This window comes from Maylandia zebra, linkage group LG22 (assembly GCF_041146795.1).
Source record: "Maylandia zebra isolate NMK-2024a linkage group LG22, Mzebra_GT3a, whole genome shotgun sequence".
NCBI lineage: Eukaryota > Metazoa > Chordata > Actinopteri > Cichliformes > Cichlidae > Maylandia > Maylandia zebra.
The window spans coordinates 13,013,756-13,025,473 of NC_135187.1; positions in this window are offsets into that span (position 1 = coordinate 13,013,756).

Sequence of the window (11,718 nt, forward strand, 5' to 3'; positions counted from 1 at the left end):
TATAACTCTTTTTCTTTTTTTCCTTTTTTCCGAGCTGTACTTTCTATAACCACCAGCTCAGTGAACTTTATTAGCACCTCTTATATTACTTCTGGCAAGCCGGCTTCAGTGTAGGTGCAGTGTTGAGTTTAAAAAGAAAAAAACATCAGAAGATGCCTCAGAATAATGATCATCATGTTTTGAGATGGTCTTCAGTGATAGTTGACTGTACATTTTAGGCATACAAATTCTAATACAGGAGATTTTAATGTACTCTCAAATAGTATGGTGCATTTATTTATTTTTTTCATATTTGCTCTTAGTCAGTGGGTGTGGGTGGGTTTACACAAGTCTGTGCACGTTTTTATTCAAGCCTGCATGGCATTCAGCCACCCGGCACTGCATGATGGGGTCCAAGCCACAAGGTGGAGACCCCACAGCGTTGTGAGGCAGCTCCCCACAGATCATACAAAACCTAAGTAGATCACAACATCCTGCTGAGTGACCACAGCACCCGAACAAAACGCCTTCAGAACTTTATAAATATACTCTGTACCAAACTGTGTGATTTTTATCTGCCTTTGCACTACAGGAAGCGCAGCACACTCAAGTGTGCCAAGAAAGGCTTATTTACACTTTTAGCCCCCCCTCCCTAAACCTTGCACAAGTTTCTCCATGCACGTCTACCTTTGAATGATTTTTTTTCCTAGTTCATTGCGCAAACACAGATAAACAAGCACCAGGTAAACATACAGGTGCTCGCCGTTCTTGTAAACTTCTCTGGTCAAGTGAAAAGATCAACAGACCAGCCTGATAACAAATCTCTGGATTCATGCCTTGGGATAACACCGGTGGCAAACACGCACTGCATGCATTATAAAAGGCTTTTCAGGGATGTCAGTCTCTTTGCACATCTGTGTCTCTGTAGTTAAAATAATGATAAAAACAAGTGTGGTGTCTTTCCCACACAGGATTTTCTGCATAAAATGTATGCTCATTGCCCACCGGAGGTATTACACAAAAGGAGATGACACACGGGGATATTGATTCATTACTAAGTGCTAAGCTGAGGAGAAGGCAAGTACTCAAAGTGAGGAAGATGCTGAATTGCAGATCGGGTCAGTGAGCCACTTTAATAGGTACACCTATTTAACTACTTGTTTAAAAAATAAATGATTTTTTAACAATATTTTTTCAGCTGTTTGTTAATGGAAATCTCTAATCAGCCAATCACATGGCAGCAACTCAATGCATGTAGACCTGCGCCAAATGAAACACTAAGGTTCAAACCTGAGTATCTGAATGGGTATCAAAAGCGGTTTAAGTGACTGTGAAAGTGGCATGTTTTTTAGCACCAGATGACCTGGTGGGAGTATTTCAGAAGCTGCTGCTCTACTGGGATTTTCCCACATAACAATCTTCTTCTTTTTTGGACTGATACTCACTGAGCCGCAGTTCTCCCAGTGAAAATGCCTTGTTGTTGCCAGAGGTCAGATAAGAAGGCCAGACTTCATTAAGCTGATAAGAAGGCAACAATAACTAAACTAACTACTGGTTACAACCAAGGTTTGCAGAAGAACATTTCTGAACACATGACACATGGGACCTTGGAGTAGATGGGCTATAACAGCAGGAGACCACACTGGGTGCCATTTTTGTCAGCTAAGAACAGGAAACAGAGGCTACAATTCACACAGGCGCATCAAAACTGGGCAACAGAAAAATGGAAAACATTTTCCTGCTCTGATGAGTCTCGATTTCTGTTGCAATTTTCAGGAGATAGGGTCACAATTTGTTGTAAACATGAATCCATCCTGCCTGGTATCAGTGATTCACACTGCTGCTGGTGGTGGTGCAGCGGTGTAGGGATATTTTTTGACACAATTTAGACCACTTAATACCGACTTAGTATCATTTAACCCCAAAGCCTGCCTAAGTATAGTTTCTGACCATGTCCATCCCTTTAAAACCACAGTATACCTATCTGCTGAAGGCTGTGTCACAAAGATCAAATCATCTCAAACTTTTTTCTTGAACATGACAAGGTTGGTGATTCATAAAAATGCTTTCTAGCCTTTAGGGTGTATGGACTTGTATCTGAACAGATTCCCTACTGCCTCAGCAGAGGAGGTTTAGTCATACTTCTTTGGGGTGATGTTGGCACAGCAGTTATAAAAGCAAGCAAGCTGCAAGCCACCGACCTCATGCTGTCTGTATATACAACCTACTTTCAGTCAGGACTTTGTTACAGGATAAAATGCTCAAGTTCTGCTTATGCCAAAGGAAAAACTGCAGTCCCATGAGAGCAGCAATGTGTATTTGCACAACAGAAAGAAATTCAATGCAACTTGCAAATTGCTGGTGAGAATAGTGGCAAAAAACTAAAACAATTGAGTCATTTTGAATCAGTATCTTCTTCACTTGAATTGCACATGATTAAGATGCCTGCCTACGCAACGGGAATCTGAAATGTTTCATTAGCTTGTAGATGTCAGCCTGTCAGGTGTCTGCGCCTCAGGATGTGCCTCTTCAATCCTTCAGATGCTACTTTTGCCCCAGAGATCTCAGATCCTCTCTTACAGTATTACAGTCAAACTGTACCAGTTACAGTACAGTGTTGCTTTTTTAGGGTTTCAGGTTTTTTTAAGGATTAAAATGACTGCATACTCCGAGCTAAAGAAGCACTGAGAGTGAGCAGCACTCCCCCATAACTAATGATCTAAATCTGAATGTTGGGTGGGGGTGGGGGTGTTTACTTGCAATTCTGTTAATACATCTTCCTAACTACCAGATAGGCTGTAGTCTGGCACACATGGGGTACACACCAGACTGGTCGCCGGTTCATCGCAGAGCTAACAAAGATAGACACACAAGACATACAGTTCACAGCCACAAACGCACCTACAGCCAATGGACCGTGGAAAATGATGCAACCTGAGAAAAAAAGAAGGGCTCCAGACCAGCAGATTCAAACCAAGAGACTTCCCTGCACTGCTGTACCTCCCCTTCATGAACCTCCACCTGGTATTACACCACCTGGGGAACCTGCAGTCAGCTGAGACCGTAGACGTCACTTGGATGAGTGATGAAATGTTTTTTCTGCCACTGAAAACACTATGTCCAGTTGAACAGAATCAACATTTTGGGCTCCACCTGGTAATTTTTGCTTAATCTTGCTGACAAGGAAGGTTTCAGTAAGTATTTAATAGTGAATCTTAGGGCAGGAAACAGTTTGGCGACCTCAACACAATCACCACGGGAATTATTCCCTGACCAGTCGGCGAGTGGCGGTTGGCAGGCAGGTAAAATTGGTTGCATAGCGGTATGCTGCTAGCAGGTTTCCACAGTTGCCTTGCAGTTTGGATGGAAGATGTTGCTGACATGTTCGCGAACACTCGCCAACTATTCGCTGAGCGGTAGTGAAAGTTTAAAAAGTGCCATGCGAAATGTTTTTAAAGTAAAAGTTGCACCTTTTAAAAGGTGTTGGTTATAACTTTAATATACACACAAACTACACAGATGTGCAACAAACATACCCCATATGGTGAAGATAGGTAGGTAAGGTAAAGCATAAAATAACGTTTTACTTCATAAGTTCATGCACTTTGCCACAAATGTTACTCAGTGCTCAGGAACTGTGAGGCAGACATGTCCTGCACGAGGGTCACAGAGTCACACCTAACAGCTTTAGTGACACAGTTACATGGCCACAAACAGTAACACATGTTCCCACACAATGGCTTGGCACAGTTTTCTTGGTACCACTGGCGAACCTAAGGAAGTCGAAATGGCCTATTCTGACAACAACAGGCTCTCTCTGTCTTCTCCAACCGCTGTGAACAGGCTTTGTCCTTCAGCATTAGTCAGACGCTGTGAAGGAAGGGAAAGTTTATCTTGAAGGCTCCAAAGGTTACAACCTTTGGTATCACATCACTTTTAGGCCTATTGTTCCCAGGCATAAAATTGATATGTGTCTCAAACTGTGCCAAGACTTGTTTTAGAAAGAGAAGCAAACATGTGAACAAACGCTGCAGCATGTGACTCCCCTTTTCTGTGTCACAGGGAACATCCTGTTGCTCCGTTTAGATTGTGTTCAATGGTGAAGCAAAAGACGTGAGATGAAACAACAACAACAACTTTTATCTGTACCCAGCATGCGTGTACCTGTGTAAATCCAGGCTAACCGCACTGAGTATTGCATACACTTACGTAACACAGCATTGTGGTAGTGCTATTAATTGAATCACAATGCAAATGTGAAAACAGACCCTTATTCTAAAGTAACAAGACAAGAAAGCAGAGAAAAGAGAGGATGAAACAGCAGAAAGGGGAGAAAAAACTAGGAAAGACAAAAACCCACCAACATGTCAGCTGATATTGTTTGGAAACCATTTCTTCCCTTAGAGCATAATGGCACACATCAAGCGTTTCAGCGGCCCTCGCCACAAATGGCTTGCATTGAAGTATGTAACTGCTTAAAGGAGGATTGCACAGCCTAGGCTTAAACCAGCTTCAAGTCTGTCCTGTCATTGGCCTGTAACTACATCTGTGGTGCAACAGAGCAGAGAGAAGATGATGAAGATGATGGTCATGCCATTCTTCAAACCAAGATTACAGGGAGCGGACCATTTAAGCAAAGAGGGGAAAGATTCATTTGCCCTGCTCTCAATAAAATGTTTCAATATGGGTCCCTAATGTGGCTGGAGATACAGTTACACACATGCATACTCAAGGTGGTTCATGAGAGGTATTGCGTGCTGTTTATCGGAGAATTTCATGCATACTAAAAAGGAAACGTATGCTTTGTATCCGATCTCTGCAGTGATGAAAGATTTATTTTGTTTGGGTTTAACCTTTTAGATGCTACCTTTAAGATTAGGCTTACGTGTTTCTGTATGAGTGACACTAGAATGCATAATTAGATGTCATTAGTTTTGCATTGGGATTAAAACATGCACTTTAAAGCTGCAAAAATGATTACTGTGAAGGAGGCATCCCATCGAAATGCAGTGATCGTATCACTTTCCTGTTCTTTACTTTATATCATTTTAGTGGTTTATTGGATTTTTATTATCTCGCTTTACTTTCTTGCCCTCATTGGTGTCATTTTTTATGAACCAGCTTTTTTATTTGTATAATAGAAAAAAGCAAAACCTTCACCAAACATAAAGAATGATTAGAACCCATCCTTTATTATTGCTAACACTCAGAGTTTACAGAGGTCAGCTGGCTCATTTTGACTTATGGCAGTAGGAAGAGCACGTAATAAAATTAATGACAACTGAAAAAGCTATTTGGACCTAATGGTTTACTTCGAGGCAACGTTAATATGAGTAAATCAAACTCAAACTACTGTGAAAAGAGGTTGCACCTATTCTCGGGTTGTCTGGGAGTAGCCTACATGTGGACCTAGATTCACTTCATACAGTCATTGTGTGAAAGCAGTTTTATTAATATGTTCTTAAATTACTTAAAAGATAAACCTCTTCCTCCTCTACTGGATTTCTAAGCTTCAGAACTTGAAATGTCAGTGGTCCAATGCACCGTGAATAAAAAGAACTTTATGGTAATTTATTGATCAACCTAAGGCAAAATTGAATTGCTTTCATTTCAATTCAATTTTGTCTTTATAGCACCAAATTACAGCAACAGTTGGCTAAAGGTGCTTTACATTGTAAGGTAAAGACCCTACAATAACACAAAGAAAGCAGAGAAAACAGCCAAATCATATGGGCAAGCAGTTTGGCAACAGTCGGGAGGTAAAAATCCCTTCTAACAGGAAGATGCCTGTGGTGGACCCAGACTTGGGGAGTGGCAGCTATCTGCCACTACCGGTTGGGATTAGGGTAGGAAGACAAATATTTGAGAGGTATAATATTTGGAATAAATGCTACATTTACCTTTTAACTGCAGCGGAAACACATAATATTTCAGCTAATTTCTATAATGTGGCACTGTAAACCTTAAACATCCCACATCCACCCACAATGTTAATACAAAGGTTCTTAGTATAGTAGATGTGCACAGAATAGAATTAGACTGTTGTGAAATTGAAGTGGTGTTCAAAAAATCTTAATCTTAATCCTCCTAATCTTTCTCTATTCCTGGAGGATTTAAGGTCCGAGTACTTATCTGGTTACACGGGATGTACACATGGATCGAGAAAACTGCATTCACAAAGACGTGGAATCGTCCGCCTTTCAAAATGCATCCAATGAGCGCGCCCAGTGATTGTGGTTTCCTGAGTAAAGCCACTTCTAATAAACATTCAACATCAGAGTGTTTGAAGGGCAAGTCCTCCATGGTCTCAGTGGCTGTGTGCATTTTTACAAACATCTGCAGAATTCCTTGATCAGACCAAAGATTCCTCTGTGTGCTTCCCATGGGAAAGGCTTAGCCGAAAGACCCAGATGAAACAACGCTGCAGCCAAATGAGGTTTCCGCAGTAACAAATGGCAACAGACAGTATATTAATGTCACACACAGAGGCCTCCACTACCCAGAGGGATCCCTTTGGAGTCACGCGGACTCATAAAATACTACTACAAAAAGATCACTTTGGCATTAAAGGCAAAGTTAGAATAATAATTGGTTTGCTGACATTTATCCTTTTATTAAAAGTCAAATAATGTATTTATCAAATAACTCTTTAATCTGCTAGTTATGTGGGGGCCTTTAAATGTATTTGGAAGCCACTGTGTTCTTCTAATCTTGTGATAATTGCCAGTTTTTATAGGTTTCACTACAAATTTTAATCCTGTGATCTCATATCACAAATGTTGTTTGAGCACCATTTCGCTCATTGTAATGATAAAGAGGAATTTTAAAGTATATTCAGGTTTTAAAGAAAAATGGAAATTCATAATCCATAAAAGCCCGGACCTCTGCTGAGCCAAGGCAGATCCAAAACCACCTAAATCCTCAAACCCCTCTGCACCTTTTTTCCCCCCCCTGTTACTATGATGCGTCTTGTCAGGTGAAGACAGGAACTTTCTGCAAACTTCTCTCTGCTAATCGTATTCTTGCAGCTTTCTTTGATCTCAGGCAAACAGCTACATAGAATGCCACCTGAAAACATCCATCATACAATACAGTGTAACCGCTACAATGCTTCCTCTGAGTATGGGGTGGATGTGGTTCCTGGTGGGTACATGCTGGGTGTGCCAACACAGGAAACAGCACTCATCCTGTGCCACCTTCTGCTCTTGTTGCAGGCAGGAAATACCAACATGACCCGACACTGATAAGCACGAGGAGCTGAACCGTGGCCACGTGGTAAACATTGTAAGACAATAGAGAAACTGTATATTATGTATTTATGTGTACGTAAGAGTGAGAAAGCAAGAGATGTTATCTGTGTCTATACCAGCATATTATTTCAGACTAATTCCATCTTAAAATGTTATTGTTTCTGCCTCAAACTGCACTTTAGTGCTGCTAATGTTGTTTATTAAAGCGAGCGGTGAACACGATGCGTTACAGACTTCAGTTGTGTTCCAGCGTTATTGCAGTAGATAAACACTTGTAATACTCTCACCCCAGAGAGTGTGAATGTGCTCTAAATGTGTTTAACATCCACTACGCAGTCAGCCAACACGTTCGTCCTCCTGGCCCGCTGAGAAATATGTCAAATATTTTAAGATGCACTTGAAAAGCGACGCTGTGACGTCAACAGACCAAATGGATTTAATTTAACGCCTCATTCCATAAGCTTTCCCTCGCCGGTTTGTAAATTTACCATGACTGCGAACATACGTTTATTCTCAGCCACTCCGTGGAAATTGGAGTCGATTCTCAGGCTCTCGTGGACGACTTTGATGATAGAGAACCTGCTCGCAATTTCTACTTTTCTAAGCAAACTTTGCATGACACAGAGCGAGATTGAATCTCTGTGTGTTCCCTCGTAGCCCGCGCATCAACACAGCACGCACATGACAAGAAAATTACAACCCTCCCCTAAAAGAGCCATTGTAGGCTTTATTCAGTGCAGCCACTGTGCTGCAGTCGCGTATAGTGCAGCTAATGATGCTCAGAAGAAGCTGCTGGTGAAGTATCACAAAATACTCTCCGGTGGATACAAAGTGTGTTGATTTTCACATGTCAAGGTTGAATACGGTTCAATGAACTTCTTTCAGATTAAATTGACTTTTTCCATTTGGACAAGATTTCACATTCACTCATTTTCCCCATCACATCTAATGAAGTTCATTTTGGCTTTTGGACCGAGGCACTTCTTTTTCTTTCTTTTTCATTGCCAGATCCCAGTGAGCTTATCCAAACAGAGTGACTGCCAGGTATCTCGCTGTGAGGAATTTCCTTACAGAGCACCCCCCCCCCCCGCCACTGACTCTCCCGACACCGGCACGATTTAGACATTTCGGGAAATCAGACTTCAGCTTCCAGTTCTGCTGTGGTGCAACAGCGAGACACCGGGGTTTTGATTTATTAATCATTCTGGGTGGAATTTCATCAGAAAGTCTAGTTTTAAATATGGTGTTCTCAGACAAATGACGCTCTCACAGCAAGTTACTGGCCATGCGATGAAGATGAAGGCATTTAGATGAAAAATACATTCAGCACTGGCTCCTTGGTGTCACGTTTATATTAACTAACAAAGATGATGCTTATTTTTTAGAGGAAATACAGCCGGCAGAGTTAATTTCAGAAGCAGAAACGACTTACCCGAGTCTTATCTTCCACTGCTAAATGTTCCCGTCTCTCCTGTTTAGTTCTACATCACCGAGGGGAAGAAAGAGTGTGTTTGCCACATTGTTAAAAAAAAGGGTCTTACAGCATAATCAGCTGCTGCATGCACAATACCAACACTGTCAGGGATGTGTTGGCCTCTGCTGACATGGATAACACAGCCAGTCTTTTCTTTGTTAAGGCTGCTCTTTCAAGCTGTTCTCTGTCTCTGGCTGTAAAGATCAAAACTCTGAATACTTTAAATGTTTCAGAAGAATGTTGAAATTTTGCATGTTGGACAAGAAAGTGTGTTCATGGCTCTTTTTTTAAAAAAAATACAAGATTAAGAAATCCACAGACATTCAGAAAAACCAATATATTACACTGAATCTGCAACATTTATACGCCTCTCTCTCTCGAGCAGTAGAGTGGACCAGGCCTAGGGCATAATAGATTAGCAAAGGAAGATTTCCTTAAATGTGCTTTCAGTGCGTTAAGATTAAATTTTGAGTGGGAGTAGGAAGAGCAGTCCACAGCGATCCATTCAGGAATATACACTCAACAAAAATATAAACGCAACACTTTTGTTTTTGCTCCCATTCCCCATGGGATGGACGTAGAGACTTAAAATTCATTCCAGATACACAATATAACCATCCCTCCCAAACAGTGGTCACAAATCAGTCCAAATGTGTGGTAGTGGGCACATCTGCTATATTGAGATAATCCATCCCACCTCACAGGTGTGCCACATCAGGATGCTGATCTGACATCATGAGTAGTGCACAGGTGTACCTCAGACTGCCCACAACAAAAGGCCACCCTGGAATGTGCAGTTTTGTCTCACAGCAAAATGCCACAGATGCCACAAGCAATGAGGGAGCGTGCAATTGGCATGCTGACAGCAGGAATGTCAACCAGATCTGTCGCCCGTGCATTGAATGTTCATTTCTCAACCATAAGCCGTCTCCACAGGCGTTTCAGAGAATATGGCAGCACATCCAACCGGCCTCACAACCGCAGACCTCGTGTAACCACACCAGCCCAGGACCTCCACATCCAGCAGGTTCACCTCCAAGATCGTCTGAGACCAGCCACCCAGACAGCTGCTGGAACAATTGGTTTGCACAACCAAACAATTTCTGCACAAACTGTCAGAAACCGTCTCAGGGACGCTCAACTGCATGCCCGTCGTCCTCATCGGAGTCTTGACCTGACTCCAGCTCGTCGCCGTAACAGACTTGTGTGGGCAAATGCTCACATTCGATGGCGTCTGGCACGTTGGAGAGGTGTGCGCTTCACGGATGAATCATGGTTCACATTGTTCAGGGCAGATGGCAGCTGAGAATGTCCCAGTTCTTGCATGGCCAGCATACTCACCGGACATGTCACCCATTGAGCATGTTCGGGATGTGCTTGACCGGCATATACGACAGCGTGTACCAGTTCCCACGAATTTCCAACAACCTCGCACAGCCATTGAAGTGGAGTGGACCAACATTCCACAGGCCACAATTGACAATCTGATAGACTCCATGCGACGATGTGTTGCACTGCATGAGGCAAATGGTGGTCACACCAGATACTGACCGGTTCTGGGTCCCCAGACCCCCAATAGCGCAAAAAACTGCACATTCCAGGGTGGCCTTTTGTTGTGGGCAGTCTGAGGTACACCTGTGCACTACTCATGATGTCAGATCAGCATCCTGATGTGGCACACCTGTGAGGTGGGATGGATTATCTCAATATAGCAGATGTGCCCACTACCACACATTTGGACTGATTTGTGACCACTGTTTGGGAGGGATGGTTATATTGTGTATCTGGAATGAATTTTAGGTCTCTACGTCCATCCCATGGGGAATGGGAGCAGTAACAAAGGTGTTGCGTTTATATTTTTGTTGAGTGTATATTCTGGCATAATGTGTTCTACATAAAAGCCTATTTTCCCCACAGCAGCCCATTTTCATGCACACTGGTCCTGTCCTAAAAAAAACTGCAGAGGAAATGGCCCACACTGCGTTTATTTCCAGGACATCCTCTGCGGTCCAGCCTCATTAAAATGCATTGCCATCATGGCTCAACTTATACTTTAAGTTGCTGCCTAAGCGCTTTGTTTCAAGTGGAGCTGGCAGGTGCACTGAAATTTTAACCTGAGCGCGGAAGCACGTGAGATGAAAAGGTTAAATGTATCCGATCTGATGATCGTGACAGAGAAAAAAAGGGAGAAAGAGCGTATGTGCATGTGTGTGTGTGTGTTGGTCCATCTGGCTTTATCGTGGGGAGGTTTTCCATTTGACCCTGTCTGCATTATCTGACTGCTGGCCCGACTACAAGAACAATGACAGCAGTGGCTGTGCATTGCAGGATTGTTGTATTGTAGGAGCAGGAAAAGCTCCCGCTGGTTGCTGCTGTCTAGAGGAAAGCGTGTGGTTCAATGAAGTCAGCCACAAAATTACAGCTCACCCTCATGGATTGTTTCATTTAAAGCGGACCTATTGTGTCAGAGACAGTTAGCGGTGTGCTCAAAAAGGAAAATGTTGCAATAAAGTATGCAAAATATTTCAAGATAACAGTTTGCATGACTATACATGCAATTTCCTAGGTCTGACCCATCTTATTATACCTGGAATGACTGTAAGCTGTTATAAGACTAAGGAAGAGACCGTTTTTGCTTGGCTGGGTTAAAACATCAGGACAAAGATGAGAATATTGATATTAAATCAGCACGTCAGCCATATTTGTGTTATTTTAAATCGTTTCACTGCTCAAATATTGGCTGTTCTGTGGTTTCATATGTGTGTTTGCCTTTCCAAAAAACCCCAAAAAGTCACACGCTGTAATATTTTGTTGGATTGTCTGAAACTCGAAGATCATTTCAATAAGCTTATGCAGTGTTACAGCATTTATTTCCATCTAGAGTTGATCTATCCAAACCTGGTAGCTTTAAAAAAAAATGAAAATCACATTTTGTGGCCCACCTGCAGTACCATCATGGCACACCAGGGGGCCGCAGCCCACACTTTGAGAATCAGCATCGATAAGCCATCCTGT